Below are 18,749 nucleotides of genomic sequence, written 5' to 3'. Positions count from 1 at the left end.
TCAGTGAGGAAAGACATGTGTCAAGAAAGGCTTTACAGAATTGGTAACATTGGCCCTGAGTCTGGAAAGTTTTGAAAGGTAAGTAGGGAACCACTGATGGAGAAGGGGAAAGATATACCACCAGAGGGAGAAACTGAAACAAAGGCACAGAGGTGAAGACTTCCCTGACACACTAAGGAGGCTGTAAAAAATAGCTGAAGATGCAGACCTACTAGAGAATGGACTTGAGGACACGGGGAGGGGGAAGGGTAAGCTGGGACAAAGTGAGAGAGTGGCATGGACATATATACACTACCAAATGTAAAACCGATAGCTAGTGGGAAGCAGCCGCATAGAACAGGGAGATCAGCTCCGTGCTTTGTGACCACCTAGAGGGGTGGGATAGGGAGGGTGGGAGGGAGGGAGATGCAAGAGGGAGGAGATATGGGAACATATGTATATGTATAACTGATTCACTTTGTTATAAGGCAGAAACTAACACACCATTGTAAAGCAATTATACTCCAATAAAGATGTTAAAGAAAATAGCTAAACAACAAAGGCAGATCTTTGAGAAACTAATGAAGGAGGGACAAAATAAATTAAGAAATTAGTTAAGTAATGGAGGGGGAAAATGTGAATGAGACGGTGGTAGTTTATCAAGAAATAAGTCTGGAGATGCAGTCAAGTGCCAGATGGAGATGGGCTCTGTAAGCCAGGCTAAAAGTTTGGGCTTATTTGGAACCAGCTGCGGAGGCAAGAGGAGAATGGATTGGAAGGATGCACACTGGGGACAGGGAGACCAGTCAGGAGACAAAAGCAAGAGTCCAGGTCAGACATGGTGAAGCTCTAACCAAAGCAGTAGATGGAAAGAAGGAAACAAATCTACAGGATGTGGTGACTAATTGGGCATAAGGGAGTAAATGAAAGGGGGAAGTTAATTCTTCAAAATTGTTCAAAATGAACTATTTTCTTCCTGCTCCTACCTGCCAGTAATACTGAGCTGTATGTTGTTCCCTAAACACTTGATGTTCCCTTGTGCCTGTTTGTGGATGCTGTTCCTTCTGCCTCCAACACCCTGCTCCTATTTACTTACCTGGAAAATTCCCACACCACCTTCAAGTCTCTGTTGCAAGGCTACTCTCTTCAATGAAGCTTTCCATGATTCCCTCCAGATGAGACTTAAGACCCTTTTCCCCACACCCCTACTGCAACATGCTTCTGCAGAAGACTACAGAGCATTTAGTGCTCTAAATGTTTACTTGTCTCCCAGTAGACCATGATCTCATCAAGCACAGGCTCTTTATCTTGTTCACCACTGTATCCCCAGGCTCAAGGCCTGCCACAATATTAGGCAATCAATAAAGATCTGTAAAATAAGTGAAACAAACAAACACAGATTTCTGGCTTAGATTATTGGGTATGTAGATGATGATAACAATCACCAAAATAGGAAAACATATCTCTATTTCCCTAGCTCCATGCACACACACACACACACAAACATAAAAGCCCTACCAGAGTAAATGTGTGTTATATTCTGCAACCTAGAGTAACTCATTTTGCCTCTCTGGGCCCCTTCTGTTATTCCTGCCCCGCCTAATTGCCCAATGCCATTTGACAAGATGATTAGGAAAATTAAGTAATTTAATACAGAAAAAGAATTTGAAAAACAGTAGGTAAACTTGCAGTTGTAGTCTACTATTGTACATTCTTATAGAAACTCAGGAAAATTAAAGATATTTTCAAGCTGACATCTGATTACAATCTCAGTATGACTGTGAAGTCTCTCTGACTCATCCTAGTACACACTTTATCTCTGTTTTCATTTTTACCTTAGAAAATTGCCAGTTCTGGGGTCAAGCCCAGGTATAGTTATAGGCACAGAGCCTAGCGTTCAGTCCAGGTGAAATGATGCCAGTGATCACATCTGTCTTCTCTTGCCCTTCCTCTTCCCTCTTTCTTTTTCCTCTAGAAGGCGTGAAAAATCCATGTTCATCTTCTAAATGCAGGCTACAGCACTCATCTCACTTGTCCAGCAGATCCAAGTTTCCTTTAAATGCAGGTACAATTGATAACACCCAACTGTGGAGAGGAAGAGAATTAATCTGGCTGATACCTCCCCTTGAGTAACTGCTGGCTCACAGGCTTGGGCTTCATTGTTTAAAAGTTTTCTTTTTCTCTTATCATTTACAGTTTGATAAACTCTCAAAGTACAGATCAGGAAGAATGAAATGATTTACCTAGAGTCAACAGCTAGTTAGTGGCTAAGCCAAACCAATATCCTGGGATCCTCACTCCTGGTTCTGTGCTATTTCTGGGCTGTAGGGTGAAACATAAGAGATGCTCTGTCTCTGCAGACTTTTACAGTTTTTCAAAAGATTTTCCTGTACTTTTACTGCTCATCCTCATAATATTCCTGTAAGCAAGTCAACTACTAATCCTATTTTAGGTACAGAGAAAATTATATTCAAAGAAAACGAGCAATTTGTCTAAAGTCATACAGCTGGTTAGGGCAGAGTCAGGATTGGAGGCTAGCTATGGTCATTTCCATGGAAGCTTGGCCTCAGAGCTCTCCTAAAGTCTAGGGGTTGCTCCTGGAAACCAGGTGGCCTGCCACAAACCCATCTGGGAAATAAGTAGGGTATAAATAATAAATGATTTTATCCTTCCTGCTTTGACCTCTCCTAGATTACTAGTACAAGCAAGGGGAACTAGAGAGCATATAGAAACTTCCAGTTTTGGTCTTACTGAAGTAACTTACACTTAACTAACTCTCCTGCTGAGAACAACTAAAAAGGCTAGACAAATATATAAATCAACAGGTGAAAGCACTGCAGAGCAATCAATGGAAGCAGGACTTGGAGGTTTTTGATTCTTGAGAGAAGGGAAGCATACCAGTTGAGTTCCACATTCATCCTAGCTCTTTTCCTGAAAGCATTTTAGTTTTCAAAATCACAATGCAGAGAAATAATGCTCAAGCAGTCTTTTTGAAGGAAAAAAGAAAAGAATAATGAAGAAAGAGCCTAAAAACCTGCAACCAAATTTCAAAGTCATTGGCCAACTCAAAAATTTTAGATGCTCAAAACAAGATACCAAGAAACTCAGTGAAAAACAGTATTTGGAGTGCTTAAAGACCTGAGCAGACGGACTTCCCTGGTGGCACAGTGGTTAAGAATCCGCCTGCCAATGCAGGGGACACGGGTTTGAGCCCTGGTCAGGAAAGATCCCATATGCCATGGAGCAACTAAGCCCATGTGCCACCACTACTGAGCCTGTGCTCTAGAGCCCACAAGCCACAACTACTGAGCCCACGTGCCACAACTACTGAAGCCCATGAGCTTAGAGCCCATGCTCCCCAACAAAGAGAAGCCACTGCAATGAGAAGCCCGGGCACCGCAACGAAGAGTAGCCCCCGCTCGTTGCAACTAGAGAAAGCCCACACGCAGCAACGAAGACCAAACACAGCCAAAAATAAAAAATAAAATAAAATAGAAAGAACTAACTAAAATGGTTTAACGAACTGGATAAAACAGAAGACAAGGTGAGTGAACTCAAGGAGTGGTCAACAGAAAATATCTGAACAGCACAGAGAGAAAAATTTAGGGGAAAAAAGCAGAATAAAACTTCTATGTTCCATTTAGGATGTAGAAAGCTGGAAAAGTCTTGCTCTCATCTTCATAACAATTTTAAAAATTCAGATAATCTGAAAATTTACAATTTTCTTTAACCCATCAGTGACCTGAGGTTGCAGGGCAACCAATTATCCCCAAATCTAAGGAAAGACAAGTTGACTGAAAAAAAAATACACAACCTAAAAGTTGAAAATTATGTTTTATTTGGTGGGCCTACTGAGGACTTAAGTCCAGGATACAGCCTCTCAGATAACTCTGAGGGACTGTTGCAAAGAGGTAAGGGAGGTGCCAGGATATAGAGGAGTTTTTGCAAAAAAACAAACATAAAGAAAGAGGTAGTCAGAACATCAAAAGATTACTGCAAATTAAAGAAAACCAGGCATTGCAAGTTAATGAATTTAGCCTTTTTCTGTGATTAGGAAGAGGCAAGAGTCTGGGTTTATTGAAATTATTCCTTTGATATGAACCTTAACAATCTAGGGTCAGTAACCTGTTTTTTTCTACATCCTGAATTCCCTCCAGGTGCGCCATGAGGAGCAGCTGCAGTGGCTGATGGCTTGACGGCCTCAACATCCTTTATTTACTATAATAAAATGGCTGGTGACATTCTTTGTCCACAGCACCCTCTCTTGGACATAAATCTGACCAACATTTGGTAGGCATTTCATGACCAATTTTGCCCCACTACCCTAGGAAGGATTCTGTTGATAGGCCACTCAATGTGCTGGGGTATTTTTTGGATTAGGCCCTGTGGATAATCTGAAATTCTCTGGCTCTCTTTTCTTACTAGCCTCTTATAATCCAGGAAGTATTTTCCCTTGTTGCTTCTTCCCATATCTAGAGTTGCTCTATTATAATTATTCTATGTAGAGATAAATATACGATCAACTGCCTCAAGATGTTTAGCCAGTATATTTCAGAAAAAAGTCATAACATTATAAACCATATTTATCAGTTCATTCAGCCCCAGGTAATTAATTCCTATTGATCTGGATGAAGTCATCGTGTTTTTCATTAGAGTTTTGTAATTTCTTACCTAGTTCAGTGGTATTGTAAGCAGATAGGGGAGGGGGTCCCCGGAGAAAGAGAACCAGGTATGGCTTTCCTAACATAAGAGAAGCCATTGTGGGCCTAAGTCAATTTGTGGTCTAAGCCTGGCCACAGTGCTTGCCCTTAAACATGTCTCAGTAATTAATGATCTTAAGGGAAGTGAGAGAATACAGGAACAAAGGAAAAACAGTCAAGAAACAATAGTTCAGAGATAAAATAGATCCTAGTTCCTTCTCAAGGGATGTACATAACAATCTGATACATATCTTTGACTTCTGCAGGAACTAAGGACCCCACCCAGATAGAGGATGGAATGATGATGTTGACCTTTTCTGATTTCAATCAACTGAAGCTTGGACTCTGCTGAACTTTGCCCCAATTCTATGCTGAATTCTCCTCTGCTCAAGCCCCTTCATGAATACGCATACAACACCCAAGCCCCTTCGTGAATATGCATGTACCCTTAGCTTAAAACTTCCCCAATTTTGCTGTTTGGGGAGACAGTGCTTTGGAAAAGATCCCTGATGTTCTCTCTACTTGCTGCAAGTAATAAATCCTTCCTTCTCCCAGTCTTTGGCTTGGTTGTATCTTTTGGCTCAAGAGGCAAACACAGTTTTTTGAGTAACAGTATGATCTAAAAGTTATCAGAGGGACTTCCCTGGTGGCGCAGTGGTTAAGAATCCACCTGCCAATGCAGGGAACACAGGTTCGAAGATCTCACATGCCATGGAGCAACTAAGCTGGTGCGCCACAACTACTGAGCCTGCGTGCCGCAACTACTGAGCCCACGTGCTGCAATAACTGAAGCCCACGCGTCTAGAGCCCCATGCTCCGCAACAAGCACCATGAGAAGCCTGCTCACTGCAATGAAGAGTAGCCCCCACTCACTGCAACTAGAGAAAGCCCGCGTGCAGCAATGAAGACCCAACACAGCCAAAAAAAAAAAAAAAAACTGCAGAAACTATTTTAGGTGGACACACCCAAAACATAATTATTCCTAGAGTGCACACTGAAAATTCTTACCTCATTTATCTTTATTTTATAACTTATGAAAATATCATCATACCAAAGTTAATTTTTTTTTCTTTTTTTTTTTGCTGATAAACTCTGCAATAGAAATAACATGAACTTACTGACCTTCAGTATACCTAGGTACAATAAAAGTAAGACATGTCTATATTGATTAAATCAACAAGCTTAAGCTAGCTTTAATACCAGATATTAATTTAATATTAATATTTCCTAGATTATGTGAACCTGAAAGTCATTCTGGCCTGCTTCCTTTATATTTAGAAACATTTAATTTGTAAGCACTTACTTTTAAGTCAGTTAGGTAGAACTCTTTTATTAATTCAGTTTTGATAATATTTTCTGGAGGTAGAGACATCTCATATGTATAATGCACATACAGACATATAAACAGACAAAACTAGAGATCTCATAGCTTCACTTTAACACTTAGTTATGAATCAGGTATTACAATATAAACTTACCAGTTTGTAAATAACAGTTGGAATAAGTTAAATTTGTTTACTCAGATGACTAAGGCTTTTACTATTCGTGGAAAAGACTTTTAAGATTTGTATTTGTCCTTGATAAACCATTAAGGAGGCTATGAATCAGATTTGGGCTGAGGGAGCCTTTCCAGTGGTTTGAGTTTAAAAAGGCCTTATTTCCCTTTTTTGTTCTCCCTTGGTTTCAGGTTCTATCTGATTGAGTGAATTAGGCTCAGTCTCAGGTCACTGTGGACTGTATTTACATTTCTGATTTGTAAAGATTTGTAAGACAAAAACAGTTACTTTTCATTCTCCAAAAAACTGGTCTGCCACCTAAATGATATTAAAAGATTGACTTGCCCAGCTATATTTTCTTTAATTTGTATCAGTGAGATGATCTCCAACTAAACTGAAAATTAAGAGTTCTGGGAATTCCCTGTTTAGAATCCCAGTCTATTCAACTGACTGCCAAATGTTTCTGAAGAGTTGTTTTATCAAGCCGGCTTTCTCTAACTTAACTGCAAACACAATAAAGAGCTCCATCTTAGTCATTTTCAGGGTGAGATTTCCTTTAATTCCCAATTAAGTAACTACTTGTAAGTATAAGTTTTGTACGTACATAAACCTGTTTGGGATGTTAGTTGGAGGCTGACAATCTGTCGCTCCTTTTTCTTTTAGTTTGAAAGCTTTGTTCCCCATTCCAAAGTTGGTCTGTTGAGAAAAAATCACTAGTGAAGATCCTGCGGTGGGCCAACGTACTGTTTGTGAGCTTAACTCCTCTAGGTTTCACTCTAGAGTCCTTTCAGCCTGCCATTTCAGTAAACAAAGGATGTTGAGGCCATCAAGACATCAGCCTCTGCAGCCACCCCAGCGGTGCACCCTGAGGGGATTCAGGATGGGAAAGAACAGGATACTGGCTCTAGATAGTTGACGTGCATATCAAAGGAATAATTTCAGTAAGCCCAGACTCTTGCATCTTCCCATACATAGAAAAGCGCTAAATTCAAAGTCTGGCTTTTTTTAATTAGCAGTAATCTTTTGATGTTCTGACTACCTGTTTTTTCTTTTTTTTTCTTTTTCAAAAACTCCTATACATCCTGGCTCTTCCCTTACCTCTTCAGAACAATCCCTCAAAGCTATCTGAGAAGCTGTATTATCCTGGGATTATATCCTCAGTAAGTCTACCGAATAAAACATAATTTTCAACTTTTGGGTTGTGCTTTTTTTTTTTTCAGTCAACACATGTCAATAGTTATATAAATAGTTTAAACTCTGCAATAAACCAAAAAATACAGATTGTCAGATTGGATTAAAAAAAAAAAAGCAAGACCCAACTATATGCTGTCTATAGGAACCCATTTTAAATATAAAAACACAGAATAAAAGTAAAAAGATGGGAAAAGACATATCATGTTAACACCGAAAAAAAAGGCTGGAGTGTCTATATTAATATTAGAAAGGTAGACTTCAGAACAAAGAATATTGCCAGAGATAAAGAGGAACATTACATTAATGGAAAGGAGTCAGTTCACCAAGACTATATCACAATCCTAAATATGTATGTGAAACCACACAACTCAGATTGGGACTTGAACACATTGTCTTTTAATTGAGGTCACACAACTGGCCTCAGGACTTAACAAAGCTCAGGTTCTTTATATCTCATCACAGAAAGAATTCAGTGAAAGACTAAGTGGTAGGTAAGAAGTGGATTTATTTAGAGAGATACACATTCCATAGACAGAATACAGTCCCTCTAAAAAGGCAAGAATGGCTTTGGGAGAAACACACTCCAAAGACAGAGTGTGGGTCATCTCAGAAGGCAAGAGGCCCCAGAATATGGGGTGGTTAGTTTTTATGGGCTGGGTAATTTCATAGGCTAATGAGTGGGAGGATTATTTCAACTATTTTGGGGAAGGAGCGGATATTTCCAGGAATTGAGCCACCACCCAATTTTCAGCCTTTTATGGTCAGCCTTGGAACTGTCATGGTGCTGGTGGGTGTGTCATTTAGCATGTTAATATATTACAATGAGTGTATAATGAGGCTCAAGGTCCACTGGAAGTTGAATCTTCCACCATCTTGGACCTAGTTGGTTCTAACCAGTTTATGTCACATCTTCAACAGCTATGTCATTCTTTTAAAGGTTGTGCCCTGCCCCCTTCCCTACTGTTTCATATGGACTAAATAATGTAGCTTCAAAGGATACAAGGCAAAAATGGATAAAGCTGAAAGGAGAAATAGACAAGTACAAAACTATGGGTGGAGAGTTTAATACTCTTCTCTAAATAATTGATAGTATAAATAGAAAAAAATATGAGAAAACAGAAGATCTAAACAACATCATCAATTTACTTGACCTGACATATTTAAACATTTCACCTGACAAGTGCAGAATATACATTGACTTTAGGAGTATACAGAATATTCACCAAGGCAGACCATATTCTAGGGGAAAAAAAAAACTTGGAATATTTAAAATAATTGAAATCATACAAAATATATTCTAAGGCAATTAAGGAGGTAAACTAGGAATGTTTAACAAAAAAATACCTTGAAAGTCCCCAAATACTTGGAAATTAGACAAGATAGTTGTAAATAACCCATGACTCAAAGAAGAAGTCACAAGGGAAATTAGAAACATTTTAATTGATCAAAATTTTAAAATATTAAAATCCAGGACTTCCCTGGGGCAGTGATTAAGACTCCATGCTCCTGATGCAGGGGGCCTTGCTTCGATCCCTAGTCAGGGAACGAGATCCCACATGCATGCCACAACTAAGAGTTCACATGACGAAACTAAGGAACCCTCATGCCACAACTAAGGAGCCCACTTGCCGCAACTAAGACCCAGCACAACCAAATAAATAAATTTTAAAATAAATAAATAAATAAAATTAAAATCTATGGGGGGGGACTTCCCTGGCAGTCCAGTGATTAAGACTTCGCCTTCCAATGCAGGGGGTACAGGTTTGATCCCTTGTCAGGGAGCTAGGATCCCACATGCCTCACAGCCAAAAAACCAAAACATAAAACAGAAGCAATATTGTAACAAATTCAATAAACACTTTAAAAATAGTCCACATCAAAAAAAAATCTTAAATCAAAATCTATGGGATGCAACTGAAGCAGTACTTATATTAGAAAACAAACCCACAGCAAGGTCTAAAATCAATTATCTAAAACGTCACCTTAAGAAACTGGAAATAGAAGAGTAAATCAAACCCGACACAGACTGAAGGAAATAATTAAGAGCAGAAAACAAGGAAAGTGAGACCAGGAGAAAAAAAATATAAAGAAGATCAATGAAATGAAAAGCTTGATTCTTTGAAAAGATCAATTAAATTGATAAGCATCTAGCTAGAATGGTGAAGGAAAAAAAGAGAAGAAACAAGTTACAAATATCAGGAGTAAGAGGGGACACCACTATAGTTCCTACATACATTAAAAAGATAAGGGAATAATAAAAACGAGTCTATGCTCACAAATTCAAAAATTTAAATGAAACAAATTCCATGAGACTCAAAACTGCCAAAGCTCACTTCAGAAGAAATAGATTATTAGCATAGTCTTATATCTATTAAAGAATGTACACTTAAAAACTTTCCAACACAGAAAACTTAGGCCCAGATGTCTTCAAATATTAAAATTCTACCAAATATCTAAGTGAGAAATAAAATATTGCCTGCCATATCTGTAAACAAAGGAATGCACAGTCATCAGCGATTGCAGCCACCTCCAATGATGAGCTGATAAGCCCTGAGGGAACTCAGGATGAGAACATACAGGATACTGGCCCCAGATAGCTGAGGTGCATATCAAAGGAATGATTTCAGAGAGCCAGGACTCTTGCATATTCCCATAGAAAAGCGCTAAATTCCTTAACTTGAGATATCTGGTTTTCTTTAATTAACAATAATCTATTGACTTCCCACTACCTGCCCTTTGCTGCAAAACTCCTACATATCCTAGCTTCCCCCTCGCCCTCTCGGAGTTTCTCAGGGTTAATTGAGATCCTGCCTCCTGGGCTTGAAGTCCTGAGAATGTCCGCCAAATAAAACATAACTCTCAACTTTTAGGTTGTGCATTTTTTTTCAGAGGACATAAGGAAGAAATAATACCAGTTTTCATAACTCTTCCAGACTGTAAAAGAGGAAGGAACACTGATGACTCATTTAGGAGGCCAGCAATACCCTGATACAAAAACCAGATGGTAACATAAAAAAAAAACTACAGATCAACATTCCACATGAACATAACATGAAGAAAATCCTCAACAAAACACTAGTAAATCAAATCTAGCAACACATAAAAAGAATAATGTATAATAACAAAGTGGAATTTATCCCAGGAATGAAAGGCTATTCAACATTTGAAAATCAATCTAATTTACCACATCAACGGACTAAAGATGAAAAGCCACATTATTACCCCCATAGATGCAGAAAAAGGATTTAACAAAGTTCTATATTTGTTTATGATAAAAACTTATAGCAAACTAGGAATAGAGGCAACTTTTTCAATCTGATAAAGAAGGTAAACAAAAAACCCTACAACTAGCATCATTTTTGATCATGAAAAACTAAATAAACGTTTTCTCCCTAAGATCAGGAACAAGAATGCTCTCACCACTCCCATTTAACAATATACTGGAGGTCTAGAGAGTACAATAAGACAAGAAAAGACCTAAAAGACATATGGATTGGAAAGAAGAAAGAAAATTATCTCTATTCACAGACAATATGCTTTTCTACATAGAAAATCTCAAAATATCTACAAACAAAACAAAAACAACCAGAACTTATAAGCGAGTTTAATTAGGCTACAGGATACAAGATCAATAAATAAAATCTACTGTATTTCTACATTCCAGCAATGAACAATTGGAAACTGAATATTAAAAAGAGTACCATTTATAAGAGCACCAAAAAACATGAAATACTTAGGTTTATTTTATTTTATTTATTTTTATTTATATTTTTATTGGAGTAAAATTGCTTTACAATGTTGTGTTAGTTTCTGCTGTACAATGAAGTGAATCAGCTATATGTATACCTATATCCCCTCCCTCTTGGACCTCCCTCCCACACCCATCCCCATCCTGTATGCTGAAAACTATAAAACCCTGGTGAACGAAATCAAAGAAAACAAATAATTGGAGACATATTCTATGTTCATGAATTAAAAGACTCAATACTGTTAAAATGTCAATTCTTCCCAAAGATTTTAAATAAAAATTGACAAACTGATTTTAAAAGTTATATGGAGAGTCAAAGGAACTAGCATAGTCAAAACAATTTTGAAAAAGAACAACAAGATGGGAAGATTCATAGTACTTGTTTTCAAGGTTGTTATGGACTGACTGTGTCCCTCCAAAATTCATATGTTGAAATCATAAGCTCCAATATGATGGTATTTGGAAATGGGGCCTTGGTGAAGTAGTTAGGGTTAGATTAGGTCATGAGAGTGCTGTCTTCATGATGGGATTAGTGGTCTTATAAAACGAGGAAAAAAGAGAAGTATCTCTTTCTGTGTAAGCACAAAGGTCATGTGAGGATGCAGTAAGAACATGGCTCATTGCACACCAGGTAGAAAACTCTCACCAGAACCTGATCATGCTAGCATCCTGATCTCAAACTTCTAGCCTCCAGAACTATGAGAATATAAATTTCTTGTTTAAGCCACCCAGTCTATGGCATTTTGTTATGGCAGCCTGAGCAGATTAAGGCGAAGGCTTATTATAAATAGACAGTAATTAAGACAGTGTGGTATCAGAGAAAGCACTGACACATAGTTCAATGGAATAAAGAGTCCAGAAATAGACCCACAAATATATGGTGAATTGATTTTCCACAATGTTGTAAAGGCAATGCAATGTAAAAAGGATAATGTTTTCAACAAATGGCACCAGGACAATTAGGTATCCATATGCAAAAAAGATAAATTAATGTCAATTCATAACTTGTGCCCTATTTTAAAAGCAACTCAAAATGGATCATAGACCAAAATCCAAAATCAGAAACTATAAAGCTTCTAGGAAAAAAAAAATAAGAGCAAACCTTTGTGATCTTGGATTAGGCAAAAAATTTTTACATATAATGTCAAAAGCACAATCCATAAAAGAAAAATTAATAAGGTGGATTTCATCAAAATTAAGACCCTCTGTTCTTCAAAAGACACTATAAAGAGAATGAAAAGATACACCACAAATAGGTAGAAAACATTTGCAAATTACATATCTGATAATGAACTTATATCCAGCATATATTTAAAAGTCTCAAAACTGAATATTAAGAAAAAAACAACCAAACAACTTGATAAATGGGCAAAAGACTTAGATCTTTCACCAAAGAAAATATCAGATGGCAAAAAAGCTTATGGAAAGATGCTACATCATTAGTCATCAGGAAAAGGTAAATTAAAACCACAATGAGATACCACTATACACCCATTAGAATGGCTAAAACTAAAAAAGAGAGAGAGAGAGAGAGAGAGTGAGAGAGAGAGGAAAAGGAAAAGAAAGAAAGTAAAGAAAAAAATGGGGCTTCCCTGGTGTCGCAGTGGTTAAGAATACACCTGCCAATAAAGGGGACACGGGTTCAAGCCCTGGTCCGGGATGATCCCACATGCCGCAGAGCAACTAAGCCCGTGCGCCACAACTACTGAGCCTGCACTCTAGAACCCACAAGCCACAACTACTGAAGCCTGTGCACCTAGAGCCCGTGCTCTGCAACAAGAGAAGCCACCGCAATGAGAAGCCCGCATACCGCAACAAAGAGTAGCCCTGGCTCACCACAACTAGAGAAAGTCCGTGTGCAGCTACAAAGACCCAACGCAGCCAAAATTAAAATAAATTAAAAAAATAAATTTTTTTTAAAAAGAAAAAAATGACAATACCAAGTACTGATGAGTTTGCAGAGCAACTGGAATTCTCATACACTGCTGGTGGGAATGATCTCTACAAGAGTATGCAAAAACAAAATACAAAAATCAACTATATTTCTATGTACCAAAAAAATGAATTTTAATGAAAGATACTTTACCATACAATTTTTAAAACAGTGTATCTTCAAATACTTTTCTGTCTCCACCATCTATTCTCTCTTTCTGGGACTCCAATTAGATATATATCAGGCCCTTGAAGATATTCCACAGATCTCTAATACAGTGTTCTCTCTCTCTCTCTCCTCTATGTTTCATTTCAGATAGTTTCTATTGCTATGTCTTCAAGTTCACTAATCTTTTCATCCTCAGTGTGTAAACTGCTATTAATCCCATCCAGGGTACTTTTCATTTCAGATAGTGTATTTTTTTTTATCTCTAGAGGCTTAATTTCAAACATATCTTTTTTATAATTTCTATTTTTTTAATATCTTCTATTTCTCTCCTCATTAAGCTCATTACTTTCTCCATCTTCTTGAACATATTTTAATACATGTGGGATGTATTAAAATACTTGTTTTAATGATTTTGTCCTCTAAATCTATCATGGGTCATTTCTGTGTTTTTTCTATTGATTGATTTTCCCCCTTGTTATGAGCCTTATTTTTATGCTTCATTACATAAAGTAAATTAAATTTTTTTTAAAGTAAGATGGTACTTTAAAGTCAGATGACAGTTAATATGAGTTTTACATAGTTGGGTGCTGTATTTTCTGTATTCCTTTAAATATTTTTGGACTTCATTCTAGGCTGTAGCTAAGTTATTACTTGGAAACAGCTTGAATCTAGCAAGTCTTGTTTTTTTCTGGGTTGTTATATAGGTCCAAAACAGCCTTTAAAGGGACTTCTCTGGCAGTTAAGACTCTGCATGTCCACTGCAGGGGGTGTGGGTTCGATCCCTGGTCAGGGAACTAAGAACCTACATGGAACTAAGATCCCACATGCCACGTGGCCAAAACAAAAACAAAACAGCCTTTAAACTAGGACTAATTTGGCTCTACTATGAAGCAGTCCTTTTCTGAGAACTTTACTCAGTGCCCTAAGAATTAGGAGGTCTTTCCACTTGGGTTAATAGTTTCCCAGTTCTACGTGAGCTCTGAGGATTTTTCTGCCTGCTCTTTTCCAGTTCATCTTTCTCAGGCCTCATTGGTTTCCTCACATGCATGTCCTTATCAGCTTTCTATTACTCTCTCCTCCTCAGTACTCTGCCCTGTGAATTCCAGCCACCTTGAACTGAACTCTGAACTCCACGAGATCACTGGGCCCTTTCGCACTTCTCTGAGCTACGGCCTGGAAACTCTCTCCAGGCAGTAAGCTGAGACAATCATAGGGTTCATTTTATCACCCTTCTTTCAAGGATCACCATCCTGTGCTGCCTGCTGTCCAACAGCTGAAAATCATTGTTCCATATATTTGGTCAGGACTTTTTAGTTGTTTAGAATGAGAGAGTAAGTCTGGTCCCTGTTACTCCATCTTGGCCAGAAGTGGAACCCTCTAAGTAATACCTGAGTGCCTACTAATTGTGCTGGATGCAGCCTTAGATGCTGAGCATACAGTAGTGACCCACACAGACAAGGGTCCTGTCCTCTGGGAAGAGGCATTTTAACAAAGGCCTGTGAAGACAAGTATTGGGTTCTAGAGCAGGAATGGATACAATTGAAAGGTCTTCACTTCTACCTTCCAGACTTCCAGATCTAAAGCTGTAGCTGCAAACAATAGCAGATTACACTGGAGGGCTGAGCGGAGGGGTAGAGCTGGAGCAGACATCTATATAAAAAAATGTTGCCTGTCATTTTGTAAATAGAATGGTAGTTGGCCGAAACAAAATAGCATTAGTTTAAGAGCTAACATAGGTAACTATAGTGCCCATTCAATAGAATCCTAAATTGAGTTAATTCATGTGAAGTACTTACTTAGCTCAATACTCGATGGGGGCTGCTCTTCTACTCACTTCAACTCAATTTGTCAAATAATTATGGACAAAACCACAGCTCAGAGTAGTGTTTGGTGCCTTTTCTCCCACTCCTATGCAACTTCTATTATTATTCCTTCAGTTTTCTGTCCCCAGATGCAGAATTCTCTCCAGAAAAATCTACCTTATTCAAGACCAGCTACATAATTTGTGGGGCCCAGTGTGCAATGAAAATGTGGCCCTCCTTGTTCAGAAATATTAAGAATATCCAGATGTTGACAGCAGAGTATTAAACCAAGCACAGGACCCTTCTCAGAGTGGGCCTTATGTGACTGCCTAGGTCACACACCCATGAAACCATTCCTGCTCCTGTCTCACCTGCAGACAAATTCCAGTCTCCTCTGTGACGCCCTCAACCACCTGTTAGACAGACAGAAAGGCTCTCCAGCAGCCCAGTAACACAGTTAGCACAAACAAGCAAACCAATCAACACACTCATCACTCCCAGCTCAAATGCACAGTGCTTCTCCTAGTGTTGTGACACAGCAGGCATTTAATAAACACTGTTGGATAATAAATAATGAAGAAGATGGAAGAAATCATGCCCTAAGGAAAGGAGCTAGAAAAGCTTTGATCACCAGGATTTTTCCGGCACCCATGCAATCTTCCCACGTGGGTTATCCCTTTTTGAGCTCTAAGGATAGGTCTGCCAGGGTTCATACTGTGCTAATGTCATTTAGCAACCTTTGGAGAAAATGCAGAAAAAAATTTGTTTAAAATGAAGAAATTGGGGCTTCCCTGGTGACGCAGTGGTTGAGAGTCCGCCTGCTGATGCAGGGGACATGGGTTCATGTCCCGGTCTGGGAAGATCCCACATGCCGCGGAGCGGATAGGCCCATGAGCCATGGCCGCTGAGCCTGCGCGTCCGGAGCCTGTACTCCGCAACGGGAGAGGCCACAACGGTGAGAGCCCCGCGTACCGCAAAAAAAAAAAAAAAAAAAGAAGAAGAAGAAATTATATTTAGAGGAAAGGCAGAGAACCAACAAACTGAAAATTTCAACTTTCTAATCATTGGCTGAGCTAATGTTAAGAGGATATACTATTATCTTGTTACCACCTAATGAAGAGAACAGATTTGGAAATTATCCTGCTTCCAAGAGGGTGATTGAAGAAATCAAAGTTCCAAGGAGAAGAACTTCTAGGCCCTCCCATTCCTCCCTTGCTCAATTCCATCTGGACTTGGTGCCAGCCAGGGTCATAAAATAGCTGCTGTCTGGAGGGCTGGAGCAGGTTATCTTGTAGAATCTTATAGATTTTTAGAGCAAAATGGACCTTTAAGATCTTCCTATTAACCACAACTGAACTGACTGTGGGTAATGCCAGCCATCAAGCTGCAAGCAGCTGCCTGGTGAGCATGGTGTAAGGACCCTGTGCTCTGCTGGTGGTGTACTCAGGCCCTCAGTGAGCCCGACAGCCTATTACACACCTTCCACTTCATGGAGATGACATCCAGTCCCTCTCTCTAACGGTGACCTTGAGAAGTCTCCCCTCATTCTCCTGTCTTCCCCAAAACCTTTCCACTTAGATGATCCACTGATGTCTCAGCACTAATTGTTCTAAACACAAAATTACAGTTACAAAATTACAGTTATCTTCTCAGATGCCATCTCCTCCCAAATCCCCTCTGTTACCCACTAGGTAAAGCATTCCTTTTACTTACTTTTCTCCTTCTGTGCCCCCAGTGGTACTTTCCTCACTTGGCCCTGTGTAGAAGTAGTCATGTGTTAGAGCCAGGTATAGAGCTTGAGTTAGAGCTAGGGCCTTTGTTCCCTCTCACCAGAGAGAAGACCTTGTGAAGGAGAAAACAAGACATGGAGTAGGGTGCAAAGGAAAGCATTTAAAGATCCACTTCTTCAATGTCACAATTTTTAAAAGGGTTGACCCTGAACACCAGGCTATATGAATTACTGGGGACAGTTAAAATGGCAGGTTTAGGGACTTCCCTAGCAGTCCAGTGGTTAAGACTCCACGCTTCCAATGCAGGGGGCATGGGGTTTGATCCCTGGTTGGGGAACTAAGATCCCCCAGGCCGCACAGTATGACCAAAGGGAAAAAAAAAAAAAAAAAAAAAGATCTTATTGGGACTTCCCTGGTGCCTGGTTGCTAAGTGGTTAAGACTCCGTGCTTCCATTGCAGGGGGTAGGGGTTCAATCCTCGGTCAGGGAACTAAGATCCTGCATGCTGTGTGACATGGCCAAAAAAAAATGTTGCTTTCAACAAGGACCTACTGTATAGCACAGGGAACTCTGCTCAGTGTTACGTGGCAGCCTGGATGGGAGGAGAGGCTGGATGGGACTCCCTGGTTGGGAGTTTGGGGGAGAATGGATATATGTATATGTATGGCTGAGTCGCTTTGCTGTGTACCTGAAACTATCACAACATTGTTAATCGGCTATACACCAATATAAAATTAAAAGTTAAAAAAAAAAAGGCAGGTTTAAAGGGGTGGTGATGACTAGTGTTTTCCAAACACCCCCTTATTTTTTAATGTCTTATACATCCAACTATGATTTATTTTTTGAAATGTTTGCCATTTTTCATGGAATTCTGCTGCTTTTTAAAATTTTGCCTATGAGAAATTTAAGGTTTTTTTCTCTCTAGCTTTGTCTCCCACACGGGTTCCTTTCAGCATAGTGAGACACTGAATGTGTGGAGGCTGTGGAAATAGAGGAGGGAGATGATAAATACCCTTCCGTTCCGCAGCACTAGTCTTGGCCAATTCAATGACCGAGTGCTGGATAACCTGCTTTTTCAGTAAAGAGTTTCTAGAAATACCTAATTGAAAGATCAACCAAATGTTATCTCACCACAGAAAGCAGAGTGAAAATATGGTTAAATCCTAAGGAATTATATAACCTCTCCGCCCTGGTGTTAAGGAATCCTATTCCTAAAGATTCTTTCCCAACATCCTGTTTGTAATTTCTCTCTCTCTCTGACTCTACCTCCCTTCCTCTTTCATCTCTCTCTCTCTCAAACCCCTTCCTCTCTGTTTCCCACCTCTCCTACTTATACCTTGCAGTGCTTTGCCTGAGAAAGCTGTGATAGAACTCAAACAGCCTCAGGAATGCCTGCGGGGGCCTCCTCAGTCCTTGCAGAGTGGAGCTGGTGACTGAGGCAGACAGTGCTAAGGGCATGTTTGTCACGGAGCAGGTGGATGAGCAGTCAAGGCTTTATGACGGGAATGGATGATGCTTGTGGAGAACCCAGCGAGGCCCTGTGAGCACGCTCATGTGTTCTAGAGATTCAGCATTAACAACTACCTCCCACAATTAGTCTTACAGGACTGGGACTGGAATCTTTCTTCTCTATTTGCTGAACTTCTTGGGAGACTTTTAGCTTGGGTTTTGATTAGAAAAGTCTGACCTCTAGTATTCCTTATTGATTTATAGTTGGCTAATTATTTTCCATGGCTAAATTGTGAGGTGGCCAAAGTCTAGGAAAGTTGATGTTGGTTTCTCACTCGTGACCCTCCCCCTAGATGCTCTAACTATATCCCATTGGTAAAAGTCTATCCTTGATTGGAAAACAAGTAATAAGAAAGTAATCCTTGGCCAAATTATTTGTTATTAACCACTTCAGAGTTTGTCTCTTTGGGTTTTTGTGTGTGTGTTTTGGTTTTTGTGTGTGTGGGGTTTTGTTTGTTTGTTTTGTTTTGTTTTACTTTTAAGGCAGGATT

General features: G+C 39.3%; 1 protein-coding gene across 1 annotated transcript in view; it reads right to left on the bottom strand.

Annotated features, from left to right (window-relative positions):
- The window catches only part of SLC28A2 (solute carrier family 28 member 2), a 103,350-nt gene that overhangs the window by 41,181 nt on the left and 43,420 nt on the right, over positions 1-18,749 (bottom strand). Inside the window, exons 7-9 of the mRNA XM_027084186.1 lie at positions 6,780-6,871; positions 1,815-2,064; positions 1,076-1,348 (exon numbers count right to left, since the gene is read on the bottom strand). The gene's annotated coding sequence lies outside the window, so the exon portion shown is untranslated. The remainder of the gene's footprint in view (positions 1-1,075; positions 1,349-1,814; positions 2,065-6,779; positions 6,872-18,749) is intronic.

Source organism: Aethalodelphis obliquidens, unplaced genomic scaffold (assembly GCF_003676395.1).
Source record: "Aethalodelphis obliquidens isolate GAN/ISIS:26980383/991018 unplaced genomic scaffold, ASM367639v1 scaffold51, whole genome shotgun sequence".
Taxonomy (NCBI): Eukaryota; Metazoa; Chordata; class Mammalia; order Artiodactyla; family Delphinidae; genus Aethalodelphis; species Aethalodelphis obliquidens.
This window is presented reverse-complemented; position numbering and strand designations above follow the sequence as displayed.